This window comes from Berghia stephanieae, chromosome 6, assembly GCF_034508935.2.
Source record: "Berghia stephanieae isolate SIO BIC M18660-M18661 chromosome 6, UCSD_Bste_1.3, whole genome shotgun sequence".
Lineage (NCBI taxonomy): Eukaryota > Metazoa > Mollusca > Gastropoda > Nudibranchia > Aeolidiidae > Berghia > Berghia stephanieae.
In genome coordinates this window covers 42,686,210-42,708,594 of record NC_088365.1, presented here as the reverse complement: position 1 = coordinate 42,708,594, position 22,385 = coordinate 42,686,210, and the positions used below count along the sequence as shown (strand labels likewise).

The 22,385-nt window shown below is 36.6% G+C and overlaps 1 protein-coding gene across 5 annotated transcripts in view; it reads left to right on the top strand.

Moving 5' to 3' along the window:
- The first annotated feature begins 3,909 nt into the window (after window positions 1–3,909).
- LOC144975048 (filamin-A-like) overlaps window positions 3,910–22,385 on the top strand; it is a 138,444-nt gene continuing 119,968 nt past the window's right edge. For 2 of the 5 annotated variants that reach the window (XM_078918725.1, XM_078918724.1), the window contains exon 1: window positions 3,911–4,068. The gene's annotated coding sequence lies outside the window, so the exon portion shown is untranslated. Of the gene's footprint in view, window positions 4,069–22,385 lie in introns of all 5 variants that reach the window. The other 3 variants (XM_078918728.1, XM_078918727.1, XM_078918726.1) reach the window with 2 other exon arrangements.

The window sequence follows — 22,385 nt, the reverse complement described above, 5'->3', positions numbered from 1 at the left end:
AGCTTGACCTTATCAATATCATAGCAAATTTAAATGAACTTTTTGTCGGACACATAATTTGCACAGCTGTTTGGTATTCGTATCATAACACGAGGTTCAGAATTTGGCAAAAAGCCATTGTCTTGAGCAAGCGTCATAGACCTAACCCATATTTCGGCGCTATACTGCGGCTGCTTTGTTTCATGCTTCCCTAAAAACAGACTCTAAAGACAATTTTGCCATTAAGGTATAAATAAACATATTTATCCCGTAAGCAGGAGATACAAGCACCTCAGACTGAAACGTATATAAATTATTGCTGTATATTAACTATTTTAAAAGTGAAAGCATCATTTAAGCTATTTATCATTCAATTAAAACCTGACTGTGATATCCAAATGTTTCATATAGCTAAAGGAGTTGTTTAGTTTTAAATAAGGATAGTTTTATTTTTACTTTTGGTTTTCATAATAGCATACATAGAATACTTCACAGCACCTTCGCTATCAGCAGGTGATGTGATGCCAATTAACCTGCAAATGAATTAGCAATCTAAAAATAAACATAAAACAACATTTCAAGCAAATGAAGCACGAAAGTATCTATAAATGATGGGCAAGTTTATCAAGTAAACCCCGATTGCTGAATTGACAGAAAGTCTTTTAAAATGTGTCGTAATCAAGGTGCATTGGGCATAATCAGTGACCGGATCTCTGACTCCTAACTAGTGCACACTTCTGGGATGATACTGATATTCATTATATTCATTTCTCCCCCCCCCCCCCTCTCTCTCTCTCTCTCTCTCTCTCTCTCTCTCTGTCTGTCTCTCTCTCTCTCTCTCTCTCTCTCTCTCTCTCTCTCTCTCTCTTTCTATCTATCTATCTATCTCTCTCTTATCTTTCTTTTATCTTTATTTATAAAAAGGTGCCTATTTTTGCTTACCTATATTATTTTGATTAAATGTTTAAAGCTTGGGGTAAGGCAATTTTCATACATATAATAATAATAAAATATAATAAATAATATATAATAATAATAATAATAATAATAATAATAATAATAATAATAAATAATAATAATAATAATAGTAATAATTGGGTGGCTATCGTCTTGTTATTTATTATTATTATTATTATTATTATTATTATTATTATTATTATTATTATTATTATTATTATTATTATTATTATTATTATTATTATATTATTATTATCATTATGAGTATTATTATTAATATTGTTTGGTATAAAATAGTTGATTAAAAAAACGAAATCAAGAGGATGAGTGATTTGATTAACTCCAATGGACGACTTCAATCGCCTGGTTAGAGTGGAAGGCGAGAGAACTGAGATCGTAAATTCTGATCTAATAGAGCAGAGAAGTCGTGACGTTACACCTTCTACTCTTCCGGTTCAAACTCCTTGGCACTTCGCAGGACTAATAATGAATAGTTTACACACTGAATCATAAGGTGGTATAATAATTTTAGTAGCAGGAAGTATAGGCAGATTCTTAGGATTACAAGACCAAAAAGAGAGAGGATGGCTGGTCCTTTTTGAGGACCAGCATATATTTAACTTGGATTAGAAAATAAGATTACGGGACATAAAAGAGAGAGGATGGGTGATCGTTTTTGAGGACCAACATATAATTGGACTAAAAATAAGATTACGGGACATAAAAGAGAGAGAGAGAGAGAGAGAGAGAGAGAGAGAGAGAGAGAGAGAGAGAGAGAGAGAGAGAGAGGACGGATGATCTATTTTTCACTACGGACCCGACTGACGACATGGGGGGCATAGAAACAATTGTCTCGGCAAAAAAATATGCGAGTGACTTTATATATTTATTTAGACTAGAAAATAAGATGCCATCTCTCTGAAACCAGATGATCAATTATACAATGTATGTATCCAGTCCTCGGGAATACTGGTTTTACCCTTCCAATGAGATTGGAATGAGTATTTTGTTCCCAATTAGAGTGACAAATGAATAAATGAACGGAATTCACTACATTAATCAAATGGAGTAATATGACTGTAGTATGGTGTGTATTTTTCAAAGAAATAGCCGAGGCGTTTGTGCGGCTATGAAGTCTCGTGGTATGACACTCGCCTTTGAAGTGTTATTTAATTCTTATGATGGTAAATTGTTTATTTTAAAATTAACTTTAGCGACTACAATTTTTAGCTCCTGAAAGTTACGAATTTCTTGAGAAAAATTAAAGAGTTAAAAGTAAAAATGATCGATTTTGCATTTTGTTTGCTTATTTGTTTGTTTGTTTGTTTTTTTTTTTCGGATTTTTTCGCTTATTAAAAGAAGTATTTATTGCTCCAATTTTTAAAGGAAAGCTCAAAATTCAGTTTTAACCAGTTAGCTACCGCTCTCAGTTTGAGAGTTTTTGCTAAGATGAGGGTCATAATATAGATCAATCGATATTTGAATGACTAGTTTTCTGGCTGTTCTAGAGTACTCAAATAAACTGTTTCAGAACAATGAGGCCTGTGGACAGGGAGTTTATCCGTAAAATGAATAGTTACAACTCCTTTAAATATTTCCCAAAGTCGATCTTGTTACCCAATTACAGCAACACGGACGGGGAAAAACACAACAAAACTTCGACCTAACTTGGGATCGATACCGATCTATTTTCAATTTAATCTGATTCTTTGCCATTTGAACTTGCACAGACATGTAGTCAGTACAGTGGATACAATGGAATTGCGTTAAATCGTCTTGTGATTTGCTACGGTTGTATCAAAATGACAAATTATTAAATAAGAGGTTCGCCCCCCCCCCCACCCCCCCCAGTCAAGGCAGGATGAATTTCTGGGATGTTTTTTTTCCCTTCCCTTTTCCTTCCTTCCTTTGTATTTTTAATTTACACATTTTTTTCAGATATTTACATTTGTATCAAAGGTCCTTGTTTTGCTGTGATTCTGATTTTTAATTTCTTTCGTTGTTTTTCTTTTCTTTTATCTTTCCTTATCTTTTTTTTTCGGCATAATTTTGAGAGAGAGAGGGAGAGAGAGAGAGAGAGAGAGAGAGAGAGAGAGAGAGAGAGAGAGAGAGAGAGAGAGAGAGAGTATTCCGTGTCTTTCTGAGCACGTCACCGTTGCGTGTTGACTACTCACGTATAGGAACTAAGACTTGTCATTACCATCATCTGGGAGATGTTACTTTTATTTTTGGGAACCTGCTGCTATCCTTAAAAAATAATATTACAATGAAAGGTTAGTGTGAGTGGTATGTGGATGTTTATGTACGTGTGTTTGTTTGCGTGTGTGTGTGTGTGTGTGTGTGTGTGTGTATGTGTGTGCCTGTCTGTTTGCATGTGTGAGTGTTTTTATTATGTGTGTCAGGTGGAGGGAGGAGGGTAGTTAAGATTACCTGTACATGTGCTCAGCTTCTATCGCTTACCGGTATCGGGGAGGGGGGGGGGGGGGGGGGCTCACAGTAGTAGAAAGAAACGGGAAGGAAATGTGGGGGTAAGGGGGGGGGGGGGCAGGGAGGTTATTGCTAGCTATAATGGACGCGTGCTTTCCGTTATGAGTACTGGCATGGTGTCCAAAGAATACCGCTCATCCTTCTCATTGCTTAAAACCTACTAATAACTCTTTCACTTTTGCATCAACCACTACCACCACTTTTATCAGCCTCATCCTTCCCTGTACCATCATCACCACCACCACCGACAATAATACTACCACTCCCACTACTATTACGACCAGTCTAGGTAGCGGATTGGCTTGTATAAACTATCAAAGATCAAGATAATTTTATTATTTGGAGTAGTTTTGAAACACGTATTGTGTCATCGTTTTCTCATTCTTCACTGTCTTTACCTGTGCTATTTGGATTTTTTAAAAAAATACTGTGTGACCTGCTTGGTGTTTCTAGATAATTCCTTAAGGTAGGTGTCCGCTGAGTATTAATATTTCGTGAGAGTGGAATTGTAAGTGAAAGAGTTTGGAATCTAGGTGAGTGCTAATATCTAAGCTTGGCGCGTGCGTGTATTGCTCACTCTGTTGTTTGGGTGGGATTCTCACTTACGGGGTTTTAGTGCTTTCTCGCTTTGGAGATTACATACTTGTAAGTAGAAAAAGTATATTTATACGCTATTATCCTTTTGACTTCTTGTGGACGTATTGAAATAACGTATATCTGATAGGCTTTATTTACTCGTGTTATTTATTTCGAGGACAATTTATTTTTAATTTAGGAATCGTTTATGTCTGTAAAGATTTTGAATGTTAACTATATTCTACTAAATCTCACCTCATCCCAACCTCCCCCTCCTCCTTTACACAAACACACACACACACACACACACACACATACTAAAACACACATGAACTCACCATGCAAACACTCGAACTAAAAAAAAAATGATTCGAAATCAATGACAATCTTTCATTTGTTACTTTTACTTTATTATACCTTATGATAATTCAATCTCCAGTATATGTAGGGTAATTATACGACCACGAATGTAGCTACATAGGAACTAAGTTTATTTAACAAACTGCCCCCATATCCCCCATCCCATCTCACTCTAACGGACACTCATAATATGGACACAATTACCTTATTATTGTTGGCATGCAATGATCGGGAATGTCAGTTGAATTTAGATCAATCTCTTGAAGACTGAGTATCCCGAAAAGGGAGATGGCTGAGTGGATAAAGCTTTGTAGTAACATCCAAGAGAATAAGATTTGGGTCTCAATTTCGTCACTTCGTCTTTTTGTTGTTTTTTTAAATTCTTGAGCACTGCAACTAACGCTTTGGGTGCTTCAATGTTCCAACTGTAAAGACAACTTTCCCTCTAAGAGATTTCTTTACTATAGAAAGAATGGATTAAAAAAATTGAGCTTTTTTATATAGCGCAATATCCACTAAACGTGCTCAAAGCGCTTTACAAGGGGTCCTTGGCCAAACAGTAAGGGGCCGTTCACAAACCATGTGGACACTTTTTCACCATATTTAGACCCCCCCCTCCCCCCCTGTGGACAGACGTGGACAAATAACATACCCCCTCCCCCCCCCCCCCCCCCCCACCCCCCACTGTGGACGTCCATGGTACAAATTAGACTCACAACGCATAAAGTTGCAAATTGTGGCCTTTTAAGTTCAGGTTGCGTTCTATGTATATAAATAATATATATAGCCTTAATCTAGTGTGCATAATATTATTCAGAATTAAGGGAAAAACTTTAAATTGTTATCCACAACAAAAAAAAGCCTTCAATTCAATCCTTTTTTTATATGAAAGTCAAAGAAAAATCTCTTCTCACAAGAGCATTGCCTATAATAAAATAATAACTATTATTAATTATATATGGAGGCAACTTGAACTTAAAGGGCCACAATGTACAACTTAAGGCGTTTAATAGAAATAGTACCTAGTACAATTACAAGATAAATATTTCAAATACCATTTGAACACACAAAACTTTATTGAACTTTTCAACTGAATAATTCTGAGAACATTTGAAACATAAAAATGCAATACATATAATTATTTTTCTTAATATTTCACCTATTGTAATGCATAGTCTACAGCAGTAAACAATTTTGAGGCCATAATATATTCCAAAAGGGGCCAAATTAAATTATATGGTGCCAAACAAAATTGTTGATGGTTCTTTTTCTTTTTCTTTTTTTTTTTATTTATTGTTAAATAACTTTGTCCACATGGACAACCTACTGACCCCCTCCCCCTCCCCTATGGACCAGGTGTGGACATTTAGCACTACCCCCACTCCCCCCCTCACTGTCCACATGGTTTGTGAACGGCCCCTAACACTTAACATGTAGGACGGGACTTGACGCCTGTCCGGCGATATTACATTTTTTTTTCGGACAGAGACAGCACTGTTAACCGCCAGGTAATCAATTTACACCTGAGTACGGCGAGATATTGTGAGTAAAGAACCTTTTCTAAGGACTCAACTGTGCGCCGAGCGAGGCTCGAACCCAGGACCTTTCGATTCAAAAGCGAGTGTCACACAACATGCCCACATAGTCGATTATTGCTTTTTTTTAATTGTTAGGATGAACCAGATGGCGTAAATTAAATTTAGGATTAAAATCATCAGTTCTATGAAATTTTAGTTTTCCACATATTCTCGTTGTCTTAATTAAACTGTGAAATTTTACCAAAGTTTCATATTTTAAATTCAATTTCCAGTAACAAAGCATCCCAACACAATACTTGTTTATGGAAAGGGCGTCATATCAAAGATACACACATACTCACATCTAGCACATTTACATCATACTATCTACATGCATTTCACAGTTCTCTGAAACCCACTTTCATCTTATATTTTGTGTATGTATTGATGCTAAGACACTTGCTGGAAAATATGGGAAACCAGAGGTACCAGTCAAAGACAAAGATGGGAAAACTATTTTTGGAAAAGAGGCTCAATCTGAACGATGGAGGGAACATTTCAACTGCCTTCTGAACAGACCACCACCAGACAACCAGCCAGAAATTTTGCCTGCAAGGAATGAGCTACCAATTAGCTGTGATCCACCATCGATAGCAGAGATTGTGGGTGCCATTAACAAGATGAAAAGGGGGAAAGCTGCTGGACCAGACCAGATTCCACCGGAGGCTCTAAAAGTTGATGCGAAAAGAAATGCTGAGGCCCTGCACCCACTATTTGAGAGAATCTGGAATGACGGGATATTCCCAAAGGATTGGAAGGAAGGACATCTTATCAAGCTTCCAAAGAAAGGGGACCTCAGTAATTGTAATAATTATCGAGGCATCACTCTTCTTTCTATCCCAGGAAAGGTTTTCAACCGTATTATTTTAGAGAGAATTAAGAATGCAACAGATGCTAAACTGCGGGACGAACAGGCAGGTTTTCGGAAAAACCGTTCAACCACCGACCAGATTGCCTCTCTGCGAGTCATAGTAGAACAGTCTATAGAATGGAACTCTCCTCTTATTGTCAACTTTCTGGATTACGAGAAGGCTTTCGACAGTATTGACAGAGCAACATTGTGGAAAATTCTGGCACATTATGGACTCCCTGAAAAGATAGTAAACCTCATTAAGGAAATGTATGAAGGATCAAGTTGCAGGGTTGTACATGAAGAACAGCTTACTGACAGCTTTGAAATTAAGACTGGTGTCAAGCAGGGATGCTTGCTCTCACCATTCCTGTTCATCCTTGCCATTGATTGGCTAATGAAGGAAACCTCCAAAGGGAGAAGAAATGGGATACAGTGGACCCCCTGGACACAGTTGGATGATCTGGATTTTGCAGATGATCTGGCTCTTCTGTCCCACACCCAGGACCAGATGCAAGCAAAAACCACAATTATAAACAGCCTCTCGGAATCAATTGGTCTAAGAATTCACCCTGCAAAGTCAAAGGTCTTGAGGATAGGTACGCGTCAAAGGGAGCAGATCAAAGTAAAAGATCAGGAACTCGAAGATATAGACACTTTCTGCTATCTCGGAAGTATAATTGACAAGGATGGAGGCACGGAAGCAGAGGTGAAAGCACGAATAGGAAAGGCACAGGCTGCATTCACATCTTTGAACAGAGTTTGGAGAACTAAAGATATCTCCCTTCAACTAAAGCTAAGACTTTTCAACTCAAACGTGAAGTCTGTCCTACTGTATGGATGTGAAACTTGGAACGCATCACAGGCATGTATAAGGAGGGTACAGATTTTCGTAAACAGGTGCATGCGTAAGCTACTCAGAATAAAATGGATGGATAGAATAAAAAATGAAGAAGTATGGAAAAGAACACAGCAGAAACCAGTGGGAGAGGATATAGGAAGAAGACGGTGGAGGTGGATTGGACACACGCTTAGAAAGAATGACTCAACTATAACAAAGAAAGTATTGGACTGGAACCCTCAGGGCAGAAGATCAAGGGGAAGGCCACGAGGAACATGGAGAAGAATTAAAGAAGCTGATATACAGAGAAGTGGTAAGACCTGGAATGAGATAAAAAAGTTGGCTCAGGATAGAGAAGGATGGAAACTGCTTGTCTGTGGCCTATACCCTGACCCAGGGTGAAAAAGGCAATGATGATGATGATGTATTGATGCTATGCGTTTATTTTAAATACTCACAACATCTGCCAGCCGTATATAACGTACCAAGACATAAAATGATGTGTAACCATAAACGTTTATTTTCTGATTAATACAATTTAGTGAGAACCAGTCATAAAAATGGCTGGCTAAAAACAACAACAAAGAGCTGAGTGACGTCAAGTTCGTTCCTTCTATATCTTGTCTTAGTGTAAACGTATGAACCACACCCATTCCATAATGAATTCATCATATCATCGTATACGTCAGTGAGAGTGATAACTCTTTATCAAAGCCCAGAATCCACTTACGTTTGCAAGACTCGCACAGTGTAAGATTCCAAAATATCATCGAGTCTTTTAGTCGTTTAGCATTCTTTTTTCTAATGGACACAACCTCCTACTTATTTCATAAATCCGATAACCCAAAATGGTATGGCCTCATTGCTGAAATTGAAATTCTCAAACTAACGCAAAGTATTGTCAATCACAATGCTAACAACCCTAATGCTAACAAGCCAGTTTATAAATTATAACCTACAAGCCATGTACTTGTACCATTATTCCAGATTATCGCATTGTTTGATTTTTTCTTTTCCCTTTTTTCTTCTTTTATTTCTTTTTTTTTAGGGGGGGGGGGGAGGGAGGGAGGATAGGGGCGATTTCTCTTAAGATGCGTGTTTACATCGAAGATGGGGAGACGTTTGCTAGTAATTAATCAGCCATTTCCTTTTGGTATCTTCCATTGTAACCGCTTTAGTTTGACACCATTAAATTTCACCATTCCAACAACAAAAAAAAAAACAAAACAAAAAAAAAACCAATCAATTTTTTTTTTTTTACTCCCGTGATTTTTTAATGCATTTAAGGAACAGAAATAGAAAGAATTGAAAAATAAATAATATGATAATTACACTCTATATAGTATTGTAATGAAATACTGCTTCAGTCACACCTTACTCCCCACCTTCAACCAGTTTATCTCCGTACTCTTGATAACCATGTATTTAAAATTTGGCCAGAAAACTCGTCCTTCAAATACCGATTGATTCAAATGATCCTCGACTTGGCAAGAACTCTTCGCGAAGTCCCAGGTTTGAAAGTTTCTACCAAGATGAGGGACATTGAAATTGATCGATTTTTGAAGGAATAATTTTCTGGCCAAATCTATAAATCCATAGTTTCCCAAAGTACGGCAGTTAACGGGCAAATGATTACAAGAACACCAAGATTGATATTATAGGTGTGTGCTAAACATGAAGGAAAACCTATTTTATATATCTAACATGCAGTTGTGATAAAGAGTTGTACAGTTTTGTCTTCAGCGCTCCCCACAAACCCATCCCTTGTGTATTACTATAATATTTTGAGGGCACTTAATTACACATAACTCACCTGCACATAATAGATAAATATACTTACATTCTTACTCCCTGCATTTTCACAAGATAAAATCGTGCATTCCTTATTAGGGCGGGATTGGTTCATCTACTTCACACTGTTTTATTTCTTTTTTTTTTTTCTACATTTTATTTTCGTAATTATTTCCAGTTTTCTCTCTTTTCTTTTTTTTTTTTTTCGTCTTTTGTTTTCATTTTATTTTCCTGTCTTTTTTTCATTCTTGTCTTAGTCTTTTCCAACCCTTTATCATATAAATCATATATCTTGTGACATTTAGTCCCAAAAAAATATTACTAGCAAACCCCTTACATTTTCAATGTAGATAAACACGCACCTAAAAGATTTTTTTAAAAATAATAAAGAGCAGAGTAACAACAACTTAATTGATTTGTCCGAGCGAGCTTGCGGGGTTGTCACTAATCCCGTTATTTGATTGGACAAATATCTACTGGTTAGCATTCTTAGTTTTTCCCATCCCACATATCTCTCTCTCTGTCTCTCTCTCTCTCTCTGTCTCTCTCTCTCTCTCTCTCTCGATCAATCAATCAATCAATATATCTATCTATCTATCTATCTATCTATCTATCTATCTATCTATCTATCTATCTATCTATCTATCTATCCCTCCTCTCCTGCCGTGTGAGGTTGTGCATTTGTGTGTGTGTGTGTGTGTGTGTGTGTGTGTGCGTGCGTGTGTGTGTGTGTGCAGATAGAGAGAGAGAGAGACAGAGAGAGAGACAGAGAGAGAGAGAGAGAGAGAGAGAGAGAAAGGAAGAGAGGGGGGAGGAGAGGAGACACAGAGAGAATGTGTCTGGGTTTTGGTGCTTTATGTGGATTCGTATCCAAATGATAACATTAATAATATAGGTGCTATGGGCTGTCGTTACCAGCCGAGCCACTAGACCTACATCACAAACGGCTCAGATTTAATCTGGAGGTGATTAAGAATAACCTTAAGCTCCTTTATACTTAATTGGAATATTAACAAGTGAGTTAAGACAATACTACACCCAATACAAGAATTACAACTCTGAGTAAATGTTTAATTATATTGTTGTTACGTGAAAAGATAGAGATAATGAGTGGAAAGAAGAATAAAGAATATGAATGATATATTATAATTAACACTTTATCTGTTGATCTTGTGTTTGATTAATCCCAGGAAGAACAACTCTATAATTGAGCAGATTTAATTTATTTTCTTATTGAGTAATAGTTTTGGTTATGGTTTGTTTAGTCGTTTTCTTCAATTTCTCATAATAATATGTGTGTCACTGGGTTTGCAATTTCCTATAAGCCCGATTGGCTTATATCTGATCCAGCAGGCGATTGATATCAAGTTGTGGTCATTGATGACTTCCAAACCAGAGCTTGGCTGATTAAAGTTGAAAACTCTTTTGGGACTGGAAATGACGTCTTGTAAATTGCCATCAGTTTCTTGGATACATCAAGGAAATGCGAGTGACGAAAGAAATTAGTACCTCTAGATGAATAGGCCCGCGTAGGGAGAGTGGGGCACGTACCGTGATGTCCCCAGAGTAGAAAAACAAAAACAAAAACAAACAAACAAACAACCAAAATAAAACAAACTACCCGAGACCACAAGCGGACGATGCAGTGGGAGGGGTTCATTGAGGGCAATTGCGCACCATAGGGGACATGTGCTTGTAAGATATCAATAAAATTGGCAAAATTATCAATTTTCAAACAATATTCGATATGAACTTAATGAAGTGTATCAATTTATATTATATTACTTTTCCAAAAGTCATCAATGTGCTAAATTGTGTTCAAACATTATTTTCTTGTTATAATTGAACTCCTGATATCTTTTCCCATTTCCACAGTTATCGCTCCCCCCCCCCCCCCCCCCTGTATTTTCCCTCTCAAATGTAAATTTTATATAATGGCCCAACCTATTCCTTCTCGTGCCATTAGTTCTAATTATTATCTTGAAAACAAATAGAGGCGTTTTTCTTTTATAAGATGATTAGAATTTTCAAAAAATACTTTTTGTTATCTGAAATGCATAATATTCTAAAATAAAATTTGCCTCCAATGTCGACGTTTACATATATGCAGGTCTGACATCCGAACGCAATTATGGGCCTAATTTAACATTTTTCTAATGGACAATATTATGCGTCATTTTACAAATATTTTTTTTACAACAACGAGCCTATAATAAATTGATTAATCAGACCTGAAAATAAGTTAACGTCGACCCATGTCTGTGAGTAGAATCAAAATTTCATGAAATGAGTCTATATATATATATATATATATATATATATATATAATATATATATATATATATATATGTATATATATATATATATATATATATATATATATATATATATATATATATATATATATATATAAGAAAAAGCCTTTGTATTTTTATAGATAAAAATGTTTTCTACAACTACTTAGGATAATACTGTCTCAAAGGCTATTTTTATATAATTTTGAGCTGTTTGTGACGAAATGTGTTAACTTTGTATTTCTCTAAATTTGTGATTTTGTCCAGATGCCACATTCATCAGGAAGAACTGGGTTCTGTACAGTCTCAGTCAGACTTGTTTATTGTTGTTCTTATTTAATGTAGGTATCCAGTTAGGTCTGGGCAAGTAGGACTCCTACTTACTAACGAGCACTCCTTACCTGTACTCGCAGCATATGTGTTGAGTTGACTCCCATTTGTGTAACTGGCAATAACCTATGGCATTGCACTGCTCACCTTTCACATCAAAGACTCCGAAAGCCGAAAGCTGATAAAAAAAAAGCCTTGACTTAATCTGTTAACGTATGTTCCTACAGCATTAAGCACCCTTTCGTCAAGATAGGTGTAGTAACGATGTGTAATTTTACACAGACACTGACATGCCAGCAGCAAGCGTTCTTGACATGCAAATAGATGTAAACATGTTGCGTGCAGCCATCAGGATTCGTCAAACAACAGTATCTGTTATATGTTGTTTTAACATCCCCCTCTCGCCCCCCCCCCCCCTTCCCCATCTCTACTCTCAACCCCCACTCTCTCACTTTCTCTCTCTCTCTCTCTCTCTCTCTCTCTCTCTCTCTCTCTCTCTCTCTCTCTTTTAGTTTTTTTTTCTTCTTTTTTTCCTCCCTCTCACCTCTCCTCCTCCTCCTCCTCCTCCTCCTCCTCCTCCTCCTCCTACTACTACTACTACTACTACTACTACTACTACTACTACTACTACTACTACTATTACTACTACTACTACTACTACTACTACTACTACTACTACTACTACTACTACTACTACTACTACTACTTCTTCTTCTTCTTCTTCTTTTTCTTCTTCTTCTTCTTCTTCTTCTTCTTCTTCTTCTTCTTCTTCTTCTTCTTCTTCTTCTTCTTCTTCTTCTTCTCTATCATTGTCATCGTTATCGTCGTCGTCGTCATCATCATCATCTTCATTATCATTAAAAGGACGAATTTATAACAACAGACACAATAACCACAACAATAACGACAATAACAACAAGACAACAACAACAATAGCAGCAGCAGTATCAACAACAACAACAACAACAACAACAACAACAACAACAACAACAGGAAAACTGACGTCCAAATACTGATCGCACTTCCATCCCAAACCCAAAGCCTGATCAATTTCCAACCCCGATGACGCAGCAGCAACAAAATCTCAGCTATACCTACCCAATCTCATTCTGTAGCCTGCATCTACCTTCGAAATCGAATGTAGGTCAGCCCAGCGTGTTGCTTTGACCGACCTGAAGGCACTGACCAAGTTCTGTCAAAATGGAACAAGAGTTAAATTTCGATACAGGTGTAGAGATAAATAATTTCATAGATAACCTGGGGGAGGTGGGGGGACGGACCGGGGGGGGGGGGGGGGGGGGCTGAAGATTTTCGTTCTGGCCTATTATGATGGAAGTTTTAAAAACATGCCTGAACGTTAGTTCATTTAAACAGTGTGTATAAGTAACGCAAGAGTTTTATTATCATGTATATGGCCCTTTTAACATCACCGTTTGGCTATTCATCACTATTATTCATTGTAATTACATTGTAATCCTCTGTCAGTATCAATTTATTTACACAGCCATTCATCCTCCATCATATCATCCAGCCACCATTCAATATATCTCTCAATCTATCAATACAACTAATATGTCTATATCTATCTATCTATCCATCCACCCTTCCGTCCATCCATCAATGTATTAATTTACGAGCCATTAATGTATCTACTTTCTATCGATCTTACGGTGTTTTGATAGATTCGTTTTATCATCTATTAATACGTTATACTATGAAGGCAAAACGACAAGTGGTTGACTCTGCATGGGAAAAAAAAAGGAGGGGGGGGGGGGGGGGGGTAAAATTTCTAACGTTTTTGGAACTTCCCTATTTTCTTTTTGACGAATGTGATATGTGACTAAAGAGCCTTTTCAAAGGAATTAACTTCGCGCCACACACAGTTGGACTCGAATCATGGATCCAAAGGTTCGAAGGCGAGAGACATAATATAATACCACAAGACCTAAAAGCGGAAGAAATTAATAAAAGAAACGAAGTGTATTACGAAGCAGGAAGGTTTCCATTAACTCATTCAGACATGCCCTAAATAATGTTGCTCCAGTTTTGTCTGTCGTCTTATACTCCTTCCATTAACTGCTTGTCAAAGTTATTATTCTTTTTATCTTTCATTTAGGTTGTGAAAGAGGAATTAAATGTAAGCCTTTTTTTATTACACTTAAGTAATCTGCCTTCCGTCCCGACTTTAAAACCAATTTGTTTCGATATTTATTTGATGCTGCCCTCATTCATTGTAGATGTAAGGTGTAAGTTTAACTACGTCAGTTGACCTAACAACCTACATAACTTACCTAACGTCTCCTATCTATCATCATTCATATTAATAATATTTAAAAAGTATAGCTTTTCATTTTGTTTTCACATACCTAGAAGGGTTTCGGATAGAACCCCCCACCCCTCCCCCTCCAGTTTTTCCAAGTAAGCATGAGAGTCCCAATAACTGCTTTGAAAAAATAAATAAGACATTGTCTCACTCTATTAATGGCTGCCTCTGCCCCCTTGTTTCACCCGTTTTCTTCTTCCTCTTTTCCTCATCTGCTATTCCCCCTCCGCTTCATCCTCTTCCTCCTCCTCCCCCTCCTCCTCCTCCTCCCCCTCCTCCTCCTCCCCCCCCCCATTCCTCCTCCTCCTCCCCCCCTATTCCTTCTTCTTCTTCTTTTTCTATTACTTTTTCTTCTTCTTCTTCTTCTTCTTCTTCTTCTTCTTCTTCTTCTTCTTCTTCTTCTTCTTCTTCTTCTTCTTCTTCTTCTTCTTCTTCTTCTTCTTCCTTCTTCCTTCTTCTTCTTCTTCTTCTTCTTCTTCTTCTTCTTCTTCTTCTTCTTCTTCTTCTTCTTCTTCTTCTACTACTACTACTACTACTACTACTACGACGACGACGACGATAACTACTACTACTACTACTACTACTACTACTACTACTACTACTACTACTACTACTACTACTACCACCACCACTACTACTACTACTACTACTACTACTACTACTACTACTACTACTACTACTACTACTACTACTACTACTACTACATTTCTCTCTCTCTCACTCTCCCCCCCCTCTCTCTCTCTCTCACTCTCTCTCTCTCTCTCTCTCTCTCTTTGTGTGTGTGTGTGGGGGGGGGGGGGGGGGAGAGTTTGTTTCTCCCTTTCTTGCTTATTATCCTTCCATATTGCTCACTCTCTCTATTTACCTTCCTACCTACCCTCTTATCCTTTAGTCTGCCTCTCTCTCTCTCTCTCTCTCTCTCTCTCTCTCTTTCTCTCTCTCTCTATCTATCTATCTATCTATCTATCTATCTATCTATCTATCTCTCTATCTTCTATCTATCTATCTATCTATCTATCTATCTATCTATCTATCTATCTATTTATCTACCTATCTATCTATCTATCTATCTATCTATCTATCTACCTATCCATCTATCTATCTATTTATTATCTATCGATCACTTACATACACACACACACACACACACACACACACACTTATACTCTTGCGCAGATGCACAGATCGAAAGAAATACACACATGAGCAAACGCACATTTGATAATTCTTTAATTTTGTTCCTTTTTTTTTCCTCAAAAAATTCCAATACTACCGACCATATGTTATATGTTAGTTAAATCGTTAATTTCCAACTTTCCCAAATTCCACATACCTTCCTGCAACCTATCAACAATTTTAATTTGAGCATTATGCCTGTGACCCATTGCAATAAATTGGACTTGATCGAAATATTTGTGTGCTTAATTTGAAAACAACTCCAATATTTCAACAGCGATTCGTTGATGGGCAACGATGGGCAACCCCCCCCCCTTCCCTCAAACTTAAAAAAACCCAAACCCGAGACTTCAGTCATGTAGCTTACAGTTACATCCTACCACCAGTTCAACTTTTCAGGGTGGAAAGATACCCATACCAAAGAGACCTGGGTTATTTAGACATGACTGTACATGGTGTAAATTAGAGAGGTATGTTTGTTGATAAGCTGTCTAAGATAAGACATAGCGACGACTAGGGTGAAGTGGAGTGATGAGAGATATCAAACATACTCTGGACTAATAGATTATAGTAAAATGACTATCTCTCTTTCAACTTACTGGTTGGAAGTAAGAAGAAAGTTAAAGCAATATAAAAAATAGAGGATAGAAAACATTTAGATATTGGTAGACAAGAGAATGTTGCTAAAACAGTGAATAATACTATGAATTTGTACTAGCTTTTAGTACCGCGCTTTAATCACCACGTAGCCGTCATCATCACTGTCACTACCATCAGCTTCTTCTTCCTCCTCCTCCTCCTCTTCTTCTTCTTCTTCTTCTTCATCTTCTTTATAATCACCGTCATCATCATTATCGTTATCATAATCATCCTCATAAATATGATCATCATCACCCTCACCATAATCATAGATGTCATCAACAACAACATCATCATCAATAATCAACACCATCACCCTCATATCACCACCAGTGCTATCATCATCATTATCATCATAAACAATACATTTTCCACAATACAAATTCTCTCTTGGTATCAGTTACCATCACGTTTTAGTGGTAACATTATTAATCCCATTCTCCTTACCATCTACGCTCTCCCTCATAGATTAATGTATTTAACATATAATGACCAACGACTTCACAATGCCTACCCTTTGATGAGGCAAGAAATAGACAGTATTATCGAATTCATTGCCGTGTTAAAGGTGAGTCTCAATGGGAAATTATCATTAATTTTCTACTACGAAATTGATTTTTAAGACACGCCAACCATATAATATCATTACTCATTCCGGTCAACAATCTTATTTTTCCTTCTCCTTCTCCTCCTCCTCCTCCTCCTCCTCCTCCTCCTCCGCCTCCTCCTCCTCCTCTTCTTCGTCGTTCTCCTCGTCTTCCTCCTTCTCTTCATCATAATTATCATCATCAATATCATCATCAATATCATCATCATCATCATCATCATCATTATCATCATCACCACCACCATTATCATCGTCATCCTCGTCATCAACCTCATCATCAGCAACAACAACAGCATCGTAGTGATAATACGTTATTGAGAATATCAACACGTTACTCTTACAACATAACCGCCCTCTCTACCACCGACACAATCGCAACCACCATGACCACACCATCTTCAACCACCACTATCACCTTGTTCAACATAACCAACATCCTCCCCCCCCCCCTCCCCCACAACATCCTCTTACTCATATTCCTTCTCCTCATCCCTCTCATTTCCCAAGACACATCAACCTAATGTTTTTATCACCATAATCTGCATTGACATTCATTCGTGTCAAGCGCCACAGTTAATATAAATACGACACCGCATTCCAAAATCAACGGAACTCCCTAACGCCTCGTAGTGTGACAAAACAATTTTACTTTTACGCCGCAGTGCAAAGAAATGATAGACATTCCCTGACAAGTTGAGTAAGTGGGTGTTATGAAAGCTTAAGTTGTTACCGAGGTGTGTCGCACATGAACCGAGTGAGCATGCCATGATCATTATGAGTATGAGTTTAACCTACTGTAGTACTTTGAAAAAAAAAAACCACGTTCTTAAAATTTGGCCATAAAACTCGTCCTACAAATATCGATCAATCGATTAAAATGATTTGCATCTTGCCAACCCCCAACCCCCCCCCCCCCCCAAAAAAAAAAAAAAAAAAAAACAACAACAAAAACTAACAAAAAAACAAAACAAAACAAAAAAAAAAACAAATAAAAAAACAAAAAAAAACAAAAAAACAAAACAAAACAAAACAAAACAAATAGCACAAACAAAAACAAAAATTATAGAACACAGGACTTCATAGAAGCCTCAGAATTGAGAGGTTTTGACAAGATGGGAGTAGTTTTAATCGATTGATATATGAAGGACGCGTTTTCTGGTCACAATTTCAAATGTGCTTTGTTGTTTCCCCCAGTGTACGGCAATGCAGTGGGTGAGCTATATATAACATTGCGATACTCGTGATTAATATCAACACCATGCACTATCTTGACACGGTTGTTTAAACAAAAATCAAAGGATGGTGTTCTATTAAGGGCAATCCTCATTTATCAAAACTGTCATGATATATGCACATATTTTTCAAAGAGATGATAAAAAGTTCATTAGAATTTTGAAAACTAAGATAGCTACTGAAATTGTCCATATTTTCAAAGTTTCAAAGTGATTTAACTATTTTTAAAAAGTAAATGAATCAGCGGCGTAAAATTTAGTTACAGCAGTTGCTTGCTAATTGTTGGATATGATCCAAATCTATCGCAAAGAACTATCAAATAGATTATTACTATTTCTGTTATTATTATTATTATTATTATTATTATTATTATTATTATTATTATTATTATTATTATTATTATTATTATTATTATTATTATATCATCATCATTATTATTATTATTATCATCATCATTATCATCATCATCATCATCATTATCATTATTATTATTATTATTATTATTATTATTATTATTATTATTATTATTATTATTATTATTATTATTATTATTATCGCTATTTCCTTTGGCATCATCATACACTACGCGTATGAAGATATGATCATAATACAAAGGAGTGAAACAAATCAATTGCATTGTCACATCTTCATACCACAACCATAAATATAGAAGTCTCCGAAACGAAAAAAAAAAGAAGCATACTTTCAAAATGTGTAAAGCTTCTACCTATAGAAGGAACGGTGAGAGAATGTGAGTAAAGGCTTTTCCCAAGGACTCAACTTTGCGCTGAGCGAGACTCCAACCCAGGACCTTCCGATCCGAAAGCGAGTGTCAAACCACAAGACCACATAGCCTGTTTAATGTAATACTCATAAAAATAGCTGGTTAAAAACAATAACAATGAGCAGAGTGGCGTCAATATCGTTTTATCTTTGAACGTTTAAGCGAAGACAGCGATACATATTTTCACTTTAGTCTCGAGTTTAAGGTTACACATAGTTTTGTGTGTTGGCTCTGTGGTCTTGTGGTATGACAGTTGCTTTCGGACCAGAAGGTCCTAGGTTCGAGCCTCAATCGGCACATAGTTGTGTCCTTGGAAAAGACTCAATATTCACACTCTCTCGCCGTACTCAGGTGTAAATTGAGTACCTGGCCATTAACATTGTTGTCTCTGTCGGAAAAAAAGTTGTAATATCGCCTAACAGGACCATAGGTAAAGCGCTCTGAGCACGTTTAGTTGGTATTGCGTTATATAAAAGCTCAATTATTATTTTTTTTTTTTGGTCCGTCATAGATAGAACGAAATTGACGTCACTCAGCTCTTTGTTATTGTTTTTAGCCAGCCATTTTGGTGAGTAATTCTCACTAAATTATATCAATCGGGTTATAAACGCTCAAGGTTACACATAGTTTTGCCTGTTTGTACGTTATAGACGGCAAGCGTAATATTGTGAGTAAATTACCTAAGCGCACAGCATCAATATCTGGACTTTGTATTTCATTTGGTGGACTGGTTGGTGAGTACAGTTCGATTGGAACACGACATTTTCGTTTTCAACATGATGTTTTTAGACATCTTCATGTTCATCAGGGAGTGCAACAAGCCCTTCGTCTACCTAACACCCTTCCCTCTACCACTTCGTTTCCAACTTCTATCAGTGGTTCAAGTATAGTGATACTCCCAAACATGTGTTACGATTTAATTTTAACTTACGCATGTGTAACATTTTAACCACCTATGTTGTAGGTGCAATGTTGCGACTTATTTAGACAAGAAAAATAAGAAAATATGAAGCGCCGACTGATTTTCCCATGAATCTTTTCTTTTGGAGGGGGGGGGGGGGGGGGCAGTTTGTCTAAGTCTTGAGGATTGACATGGTGAGACGAAGACATTTTAAGGTAACCTTCATATTAAAGTCCATCCGAAAACCATATGATTTTTTTCGATTTTGCGAATGAAAGTGGGCTTTGGACAGTAATCACTATATTTATTCTGTCAGATTGTGACATCAAGACATTGAGGCATGATTACCAATCGGGCAATCCTCCTAGATTTATTTAAGATATTGGGGCACCAGCTTTGTGCTTTTAGTCTATCACAGACAAAAAAAAGTTTTGAGTGGCAACATAAGAGCAAGATTTTTATGATCATGGTATGCAAATTCAAATAGTTATACGATTATGATAATAGAACAAATATTTTTTCCCCGCATGTCTAATGTTAGTACTCAACAATTTTAAAGAGTCTGTTTCCTCGTTGGCAACTACAGTTAATTTAACTGTGTTTGGCTCATACGTCATATAAAATGATTGACTCATATTCTTACCTCAATCCTTGTTATGAGGAAAGCTGTTGAGAGCTAAGCATCATTGAATTGGATGTGAGCTACATGAACAATTGCAGGTCGAATAACAAACGCTATTATTTATTGGGGGGGGGGGTATTAACGAAAATGCATATTTGGATGGCAAAATGGCTCAGAAGAAAAGCCATTACGCGATAATTCGAGAAACACTCATAACAATAGCAACTACAACAACAACAACAAGGAGGGGGAAAACCCCACAACAGACACATCGCTCTGGATAAAAGAATTTTGTCGCAATATTGTCAATCAAGGAGCTAGTCACATAGATTTTATATTTTTTTCTTTTTTAATGATGTAATTTGGAATGTTTTTATTTACTTCTTATTAACATCATTTTACTGATACTTTTCTCTCAGAGATAAAAAATAAATGTAGTAAAAAGAAAAACAACTGATGAATCAAAGGAACGAAACACAAAATCTTTATCTTAACTAACTTTGTAATCTAGAATATCTGCTCAGACATTCAGTAGATGCAGTGTCACACGTATATCACACCCATAGTCCATTTAATGATTACACGCTACTCAGTACAAGTCAAGTACTCAACCACTTTTAACTCTTAACTACTTGACACGGCCCCGTATCCTTCATCTTAACAGTGTCATCATTTACGCCAACAAAACACATGTCAAGGACCGAGCCCATTAAAAAAATGCCCGCTGTCAATAGATAAATGTGATATATCGTATCCATTTAGTATCAATTTGGGGAGAACAAGACAAAGAAAACTGAGTTTAAATACAAAATGATCGGAAAGAAGAAATGTCAGGCTTTTGGAATCTACGCAAAGAATTTGTTCTTCCAATTAAAGGCACCTCATCTTTACTAAAATTTTATAGGTGTAGCTTTATCATCAATTCTCAGCATCAGGATTACCCCGACAATAATACAGTTTTGAGACGAGGGGTAGCGTATTGATTTGGATAATATTGTTTATCCACTCATCTTTGTATTGTAAAGCAATCGTCGACTAATTTGTGCGTAAGTACACACACACACACACACACACACACACACACACACACACACAAAGAACTATGCCCCCCAGAAAAAAAAACAACAAAAAAACCAACAAAAACAACAACAACAACAACAAAAAAAAAACAAACAAAACAACGACAAACAAAAAACTCAACAAAAAACCAAGAACCCCCCCCCCAAAAAAAATAGCCCCCAAAAAACAAAAACAAAACAACCCCCCCCCCTCACAACAAAAAAACAGAAAGAAAAATAGTAAACATTATGGGAGAACAGGATGTCAAAGATCCCTGCCCAGGCCTCGGTGTTACTGTCCAAGCTTATATATTATAAATATTTTGCTACTGTTTCGGGAATTTATAACTTATTGTCGTAATCCAGATTGTTTTGTTTCTGTTCATTTCGATGATTTATTATTTTTATACTGGTGCAGTATTAACTATTCTCCTGTCATCACAAATAAAGGATATCGAAAGTCAGCTTGAATGCTTTCTAGACATAATAATGAAATATATATTTCATGAACAAACAATAAATAATAGAATAAAATCGAATGTTTATAGACTGAAATTAGGAATATTGTAGCGCATCATTCATGACGACAATAAAAGCGGAAGTTATCTTATTGTCTTTAGTTTTAGTCTTTGTACTAACATTAGGCATGACGTATCAAGTTTCAAAGTCTTTGTATGTATTATGAAAATGGTAAACGTGTTTTTGACGCACGTCTGATAATAAATAGATATAAACAGAATTTGACTATAAAATCAGCATGTAATGAGATTGCTTTCATGAGATCAGGATTTGATTCGCTTGTTTTTCTTTACACAGTTAACCTGTCCGATTTTATATATTTATCTATTTTATTATTTAGTCTTCAGTTGAAACACTTATGAGTGCGGAGGTGCTGTGATGGGAAATTTCCTGATTTTTAAATACATGTGTAGGTTATAGCTAGGCTTGAAGTCGAATACTTCTAATGTTCTGCCGTCACTATAAAATACTTCTTGCAGCG